Here is an 8,924-nt window from a genome sequence, read left to right as displayed (position 1 = left end):
ATTGACCAATTTGCATACATTATTAAGTCCATTTATATTATTTATATAGTGATTTTAATAATGGACATTGGCATAAAACAGCACTATAGAAAGTTCAGATATCTCATCTCATTATCTCTAGCCACTTTATCCTGTCCTACAGGGTCGCAGGCAAGCTGGAGCCTATCCCAGCTGACTACGGGCGAAAGGCGGGGTACACCCTGGACAAGTCGTCACAGGGCTGACACATAGACACAGACAATCATTCACACTCACATTCACACCTACGGTCAATTTAGAGTCACCAGTTAACCTAACCTGCATGTCTTTGGACTGTGGGGGAAACCGGAGCACCCGGAGGAAACCCACGCAGACACGGGGAGAACATGCAAACTCTGCACAGAAAGGCCCTCGCCGGCCACGGGGCTCGAACCCGGACCTTCTTGCTGTGAGGCGACATCGCTAACCACTACACCACCGTGCCGCCAAGTTCAGATATAACATTCAAATTAAAATTTATTCCTAATGAGCAAGCCAGAGGGGACAGTGACAAGGAAAAACTCCCTGAGAAGATAAAAAGAAGAAGTTTTGAGAGGAACCAGACTCAAAAGGTCTCAAAAGATCCTCATCTGGGTGACACCAGATAGTGCAATTATAAATAATTTCTCTTCTATAAGTGGTGGCAGTGGTGGCTAGTGGTTATTAAAATAGAGACGCACAATTTATATGATGGATTATACTTGCATATGTATCATTAAATACCCAGCCACTGGGGTTGCATAAGGCAGTGCTTAGTGCCAGTCCCAAGCCTGGATAGATTGGGAAGGATTACATCAGGAAGGGCATCCGGTGTAAAAACCTATGCCAAATCAAATATCCCCCCAGCCACTAACAGGAGCAACCATAAAAAAGAATAAGAACAAGAAGAGGAAAAACAAGACTTTATCTATATATTTAACAGTTATTCCACGAAATCGAATTGTACATGAGCTGATACCCGACAAGGTGCATAGCACTGTTTTATTCTATCAACATTCACTGGATTTTGAGAAACAGAGCATTTTTATTTTTTGCAAAGTCAATAAATAAAAACTTTATACAAAATGTCCGACAAAATCATTTCTGCTTAGAATGTAAATGACAGTAGCAATTTGTGAAAAATGCTATAATAATAATTATTGAAAAATAAAAAAAGATATGTTCTTACCATCAAATACTTTTATTCCATATTTTGTTGCTTTTTTGTATTTTGGGGGTTTTTGTTTTCAAGTAGAGTTTTTATTTCGTCCTTGGTTGGTTCAGCAACATGCTCCACCATTTTGTTTTTCTCTACTCATGGTATATGAGCTGATAGCCTAGTAGTAGAGTAGCCAATCAGAGCATGCAATTGCTCATATCCAGTGAATGTGGATAGAATATGCTAATTTCACTAATCATTCTAATCCTAGATTAACAATAAACACTGACTATTGATTTTACTGTACCAAGACAGTTTGCTCCCTAACATTTGAATTAAAATCTTGGTTGCTATTCTGCTCTCTTGTTTAATTTTCTTCTCCTGATAAGTACGATCATCACAAGTCCGTTCTAAAACCAGATCAACATTGTCTGCCATTTCATACCATAAAACAGCTAAGCTGCTAGCTGAAGAATGAAGTGACAGAGAAAGAAGAAACCTTTATTTGTCACATGCACACTTCAAGCACAGTGAAATTCATCCTCTGCATTTAACCCATCTGAAGCAGTGAACACACACACACCCAGAGCAGTGGGCAGCCACACTAGAGCGCCCGGGGAGCAGTCAGGGGTTAAGTACCTTGCTCAAGGGCACTTCAGCCCAAGGCCGCCCCACGTTAACCTAACTGCATGTCTTTGGACTTGACAGCTAGCTAGTTAGACTTACAAACAACAAATTTCAGAAACAAATGCAAATAATCAAACAGAACTTTATACTTACAATTTATTTGCAGTATTTACAAATTATACCATCACTGCAGGCTTCAAGCAATTCCAACTGGTGCCGATATGTTTAAGTTTGAGATGCGAGCCATGTTCATTCCTGATTTACTGATTGACAATTGGTTACAAGGTTCTGTCCCTTTGAGAGGCCTACCAGTCATCATGAAGCCATGTGTCCAGGCAGGACAAATCAAGAGAGCATTGGCAATAAACATTGAGACAGGTTTTTTCTGTGCAAAGTATACCCACCCGCACTGTATTCACTCCCAGTGAAGCTGTGCATTCAAGCAGGACTCAAAATTAAAAGCTTGTTGTCCATCCATCCATTTTCTATGCCATTTATCCATTGCAGGTCACAGGTGAGCTGGAGCCAATCCCAGCTGACTTCAGGTGAGAGGTGGGGTACACCCTGGACAGGACACCAGTTTATTGCTGGGGTTCATGTGACGTCACATCTGCCTCATTAGTTATTCAGAACTTTAGCTGGTGGTCTACCAAAGCTCACTTGACAAAGCGTTTATATGAAGAAGGTGCATTGCTTGCATGAAAAATGCCTTACGCTTGCATTGTTTTAGTTTGTTCGAATCGATCAAACCGTGAAACTGAAAAGTTTCTTCAGGCTTCCCGTGAACTAATAAAAAAGGGTGAATTAACACAGGATTTCACAAAAAGACATCAAGAAAGGTGGCTTTTGAACCTCTCACTGAAATCGAAGGGAGCCGAGTCGAAGCATACTCAAGTTTGCAGTGATCACTTCATGAAAGGTTTGTATATCCCTCTCAGCTATGTCCTTAGTGTTTTCCAAGTACTTTTCTTGCTGTGTGTCATTATTTTACGGTACTTTTTTTTTAGTCATGAAGCGCTAAAGTCCCCAGCTGTTTCTTTGTTTACTCCTCACTCATAAAGTCCATATGCATGAAGGTTGCGACAAAATTCTTACCCAGCCATACAGTTACAATGCGCCGTGATCACTTCTCCATCTTGTTTAACTAAGATCCAGGTCTTTAAAGGGGTTTCTGATGATCTTTGTGAATGATTTACCTGAGAGATAAGAGTGAACACAAGTGAAAATCAAGCGAACTGTTGTTTGTTTACACTGCAACTTGCAGCGCTTCGTTGTAAAGACGCAAACGAAAAGTTAAAAAAAAACATACTTACACAGACTAAAACAATACAGGATTCATTCGGCAGCGACTTGATACTGAGGTCCTTTACCCAGCCACATACAAAAGGCTGTAAGCCTCCATACTCTTCCACGCTTTCATCTGTTTTGCAGTGTAGAAGGATGTCTGCAACACCAGATAGTTTGAGATGTTAGGGAACTCGACTGAAGGGTAGTTTTCGAGATCGTATGACAAATCTTTCTTTCCCAGACTGTAGGGGTCTATTCCATTGCACATAGCAATCTTCTGAATATATCTAAAGCAAGCAGTGGTTTCGATATTACAAGCATACTCTGATAAGTTATCACTAGTTGTTTGCACTACGGCAGCCATTTAGACCACCAGCTATTTCACTTCCGGTAAAACCGCTAAGAAAAGTCACCTGACTGAAACCCAGCAATTGCAGGGTTAACACAGACATCCATTCACACTCACATTCACACCTAAGGGCAATTTAGAGCAGCCAGTTGACCTAATTTGCATGTCTTTGGACTGTGGGAGGAAACAGGAGCATCAGGAGGAAACTCACACAGAGAACTTCACACAGAAAGGTCTCCAGTCAACTGGCAGGTTCTAAACCAGACCCTGCTTGCTGTGAGGCAACAGTGCTAACCACTGCACCACCATGCCACCCAGTCTGTTGTCCAATAAGTGTTAATCTTTTGTCCCATTAAAACAGTAGGAAAAAAAATCCAACAGACACTAATTGATGCACAGGCTTCCATAAGTGTCTGTTATCTCAGTGTCGGAAGCATCAAAGGAAATTTTCAAGCAGGCTGTGCTGTTTATCAGAAAACAATTTGAGGTTAACGAATGAACTGTAGAGTATTGCAGTGATATACTTGAGCATTTGATTCACTAATATATTGAATTACACCAAGGCTGGTGAATAATATATACACTTTGGTAATCATGCTGCATTTTAATGAAATGATAGGGGAAGCCAGGTTTCCCATGTAATCTTAAAGCAAGTGCCACTGCTATAAAGTCAAGCAGAGCTAAGTGTGTTAAAAGGAACTTGAGTCTGAGCATCATGAGAGTTTTAATTTTAAGTCACTTATATCTCGAGTTCTGTTGTAACTGAAGTTATCAACTGTTCATTGATTAAGACTTGAGTGTAAACTGCTTTTAGCGATTTTTGCTGTAGGCTATCCAAAGACGAACATCTATAGCCAACTTTAGCGTGTTTGTGTGGTATGGTACCATCCACAGTAGACCCATGATGAGCTGTAGGCTATCCATATGAGGTCATCTTCAGCAGCATCAAATGATTTTCAGAGAGAGAGAGAGAGAGAGAGATTATTAGGCATGCTCATTGTCACATAATGGTTAAAGACAGTGGACAGTGTGTACAGAGTGCAAACAGGGACTTCAGCAATACTAGCAATGACAGCATAACTAAAAGGGAGAGCCAGAAGGTAACACAGACATTAAAGCAACCTGGGATATAAAGCCACTCCACTGTCAACAGACCCAAGTAAATGCATGAAAGCAGTTTACCAGAACACTCTATGCACATGATCCTTCCACATATGAACCTTTACTTAACAGAAACAATTAACAAAAGGCTTGACTATGCAAATAAGTTTTCATCTTAGATTTCGGGTGTATTCACACCAGAAAGGATTGCCTTGTACCACTTCTGAGAGTGATTGTCCCCTCTTTCAACTCTGCTGCAGGCCTCAAAACTATGCTTTATGTTCTGGTCCTGAGTCCACTTACGTTATCATGATGCAGCTTTATTCGCTGACTACAATTTGCGCTCATCAATAAGTTGAGAATCAGACCCGTTATTAAACCAAATATTCTCCAATGAATTGAAAAGTGCACACTATAGTGTTCGAGTTCCATGCAATTAGCAATCACACTGTGCACAAGCCCAACTGAACCGTGCCTGAGTGCACTTTTTCCAAGCTTTCCAAATGAACCACACCTGAGCATGGTGGTAAAATGAACAGGACGTTGAGGGTCAAACACACTCGGGTGCGATATAGATCGCCTTGTGTGAATACACCATTAAAGACTGAGACTGTATCTGAGTCCCGAACACTAATCGGAAGGCTGATACATAATTGTGTGGCTTTGCACAAGAAAGCCTTCATCATTCAGGGTACCAAGAAAGAGCGTGCACCTTTTGATCAAAACAGATGTGGCAGATCATAAACGACCAAACATTTGCTCAGTGTTTTATAAGTCAAAAGTAGTATTTTATAATCAATGTGAAACTTGATTGGGAGCCATTGCAGTCCGGATAAGATAGGGTGATGTAATATTTTCTAGTTCTAGTAAGGACTCTGGCTGCTGCATTTTGAACTAACTGGAGCTTGTTTATGCACCTACTGGACATTCAGACAACAAGACATAATCTAACCTTGAGGCAACAAAACCATGAAATAGTTTTTCTGCATTATGTAATGACATTATATTTCTTATCTTAGCTATACACTGAGTGCAGAATTATTAGGCAAGTGAGTATTTTGACCACAACATCCTTTTAATGCATGTTGTCCCACTCCAAGCTGTTTAGGCTTGAAAGCCTACTACCAATTAAGTATATCAGGTGCTGTGCATCTGTGTAATGAGAGGGGGTGTGGTCTAATGACATCAACACCCTATATCAGGTGTGCATAATTATTAGGCAACCTCTTTTCCTCTGGCAAAATGGGTCAGAAGAGAGATCTGACAGACTCTGAAAAGTCTAAAATTGTGAGATGTCTTGCAGACGGATGCAGCACTCTTGAAATTGCGAAGATGTTGAAACGTGATCACCGAACAATCAAGCGTTTCATTGCAAATAGTCAACAGGGTCGAAAGAAGCATGTGGGAAAAAAAAGGCGCAAAATAACTGCACATGATCTGCGGAAAATCAAGCGTGAAGCTAACAAGCAGCCATTAGCATCCAGTTCTACCATATTCCAGAGTTGCAACATTCCTGGAGTGTCAAAGAGTACAAGGTGTGCAATACTGAGGGACATGGCCAAGGTAAGGAAGGCTGAAAAACGACCACCACTGAGTAAGGCACACAAGATAAAACGTCAAGACTGGGCCAAGAAATATCTTAAGACTGATTTTTCTAAGGTGCTGTGGTCTGATGAGATGAGAGTGACTCTTGATGGGCCAGATGGATGGGCCTGTGGCTGGATCAGTAATGGGCACAGAGCTCCACTCTGACTCAGACGCCAGCAAGGTGGAGGTGGAGTACTGCTATGGGCTGGTATCATCAAAGATGAGCTTGTTGGACCTTTTTGAGTTGAGGATGGACTCAAACTCAACTCCCAGACCTACTGCCAGTTCCTGGAAGAAACCTTCTTCAAGCAGTGGTATAGGAAAAAGTCAGCATCTTTCAAGAAGAACATGATTTTCATGCAGGATAATGCTCCATCTCATGCGTCCAAATACTCCACTGCATGGCTAGCCAGTAAAGGCCTGAAAGGTGAAAAAATAATGACATGGCCCCCTTGTTCACCTGATCTAAACCCCATAGAGAACCTGTGGTCCATTATAAAACGTGAGGTCTACAAAGAGGGAAAACAGTACACCTCTCTGAACAGCGTCTGGGAGGCCGTGGTTGCTGCTGCACACAATGTTGGTCGTGAACAGATAAAGAAATTGACAGAATCTATGGATGGAAGGCTTTTGAGTGTCCTCATGAAGAAGGGTGGCTATATTGGTCACTGATTTGTTTTTGTTTTGTGTTTGAATGTCAGATATGTTTATTTGCAAATCTGGAGTTGTCATATCAGTGTACCTGGTGAAAATAAATAAGTGAAATGGCTACATATTTGGTTTTTATTAAGTTGCCTAATAATTCTGCACAGTGAAAGTTACCTGAACACATACATATTCTCCTAAAATGGCCAAAACTAAAAACGCCCCACTCTAACTTCCATACATATTCAGCTTTGATATTTATGAGACTTTTTGGTTGATTGAGAACATAGTTGTTGTTCAATAATAAAACTAATCCTCAAAAATACAACTTGCCTAATAATTCTGCACTCAGTGTATTTCTGAGATGAAAGAAGGCTATCCTAATAATATTATATAAATGAGCTTCAAAATGGAGAAAGGCTCCATCGAGAGGCTCCTCCACATCGAGAGGAACCAGCTGAGGTGGCTCGGGCATCTTTTTCGGATGCCTCCTGGACGCCTCCCTGGGGAGGTGTTCCAGGCATGTCCCCCCGGGAGGAGGCCCCGGGGAAGACCCAGGACACACTGGAGGGACTATGTCTCTCGGCTGGCCTGGGAACGCCTCGGTGTTCTTCCCGAGGAGCTGGCCGAGGTGTCTGGGGAAAGGGAAGTTTGGGCTTCCATGCTTAGACTGCTGCCTCCGCGACCCGGTCCTGGATAAGCGGAAGAAGACGAGACGAGCTTCAAAATGGAGATTGGAGTCAATAATCACACTAAGATCTTTTACTGCTTGCCATGATGCAAATAAAAGGCCATCCAGAGTTACTGTGTAATCAGAAAGCTTACTTCTAACTGCATGTGGTCCCAGCAGAAATACTTCTGTCTTTAGTGGAAGACTTACTGTAAGTAGGAGGAAGTTACTCAACAGTGTTGCAATGTAACCCAGTGTCTCATGTCCTTTACACATTCCTCAACTTTAGGAAGCTGGTGTCTCTTCTCTGACTTTGTTAAAACATATAAGTGTGTGTCATCAGCATAACCATATAAGCTAATAACATGTTTGCAAATAATTTGCAACATGTACATTAGAGCACAGTAAAATTCATTCTCTGCATTCAACCCATCTGGGGATGTGTGCACACATTACCCAGAACAGTGAGCAGCTCTGTAGTGTCCAGGGAACAGGTGGGGATTAGGTGCTTTGCTCAAGGCACTTCAGCCATTCCTGCTGGTCCAGGGAATTGAACTGGTGACCTTTTAGTCTCAAAGCTGCTTCCCTAACCTTTAAGGCCTCTGCATGCTCTTGCGACAAAGCTTTCGCAGATAGCTTTTCGCAGACAGTTGTAATTTATTGTTGAGCGGCGTGCGCGATGTTATTCACCGGCACAATGCAAGGGGGCGCGAAGTCGCTAGGAGTAGTTGGTGGGTGTGGTTAGTGGAGTGTTTATCCTCCGGTTACTTATAATGACTAGAACTTTTTTTTTTATAATGACTAGAACTGGAGTCGTATAGATGTACGTACTTCCTTGATCAACCGCTCTTCGTGCTGCTCCATCTTCGCTCGTGTTTTTAAAAATGCCAGTCGTGAAAACAAACCAAACTGGGAAAGTAGGGAAGCGGAAGTGCGTGTACAGCGGATGTAGAGTGGACCAATCAGAGCCCTCTTGTCTGCGACGCTGTCTGCGAGGCTTCTGCGGTAGTCACAATTTTTGGGAGGTGCGCGCAGAGCGTCTGTGAAGGTGGGGGGGCTACGCAGATGCTATCTGCGACACCGTCTGCGAGGACTGGGTTGTCAGCATAAATTGGCCTTTAGGCCACATTACCTTAGTATACATAGAGAAGACACAGTTAACAGCTACAAACTGATAACAGTTTGCATTCAAATAGAATGTGGGCCAGGAGAGGTCTGTTCCTTTAACTCCAACAACATTTTCTAGGCTGTTGAGAAGAATAGTATGAGCTATGGTGTCAGAAACTGCACTAAGGTCAAGCAACAGAAGCAAAAAGACACGACCTTGTTCAGAGGCTAGTAGTAGATCATTTACTACTTTAACCAGTGCTGTCTCAGTACTGATGAGGCGAAAATCCTGACTCATAGATCTCATGGATGCTATTCATGTGCAAATATGAACAGAACTGCTGTACTACAAACTTTTCTAGGATCTTAGAGCTTTAGGACAGGTTTGATTTCGG

The sequence above is a fragment of the Neoarius graeffei genome, chromosome 5 (assembly GCF_027579695.1).
Source record: "Neoarius graeffei isolate fNeoGra1 chromosome 5, fNeoGra1.pri, whole genome shotgun sequence".
Classification (NCBI taxonomy): Eukaryota; Metazoa; Chordata; class Actinopteri; order Siluriformes; family Ariidae; genus Neoarius; species Neoarius graeffei.
The sequence above is the reverse complement of the archived record's forward strand: the minus strand, read 5'-3'. Positions refer to the sequence as shown.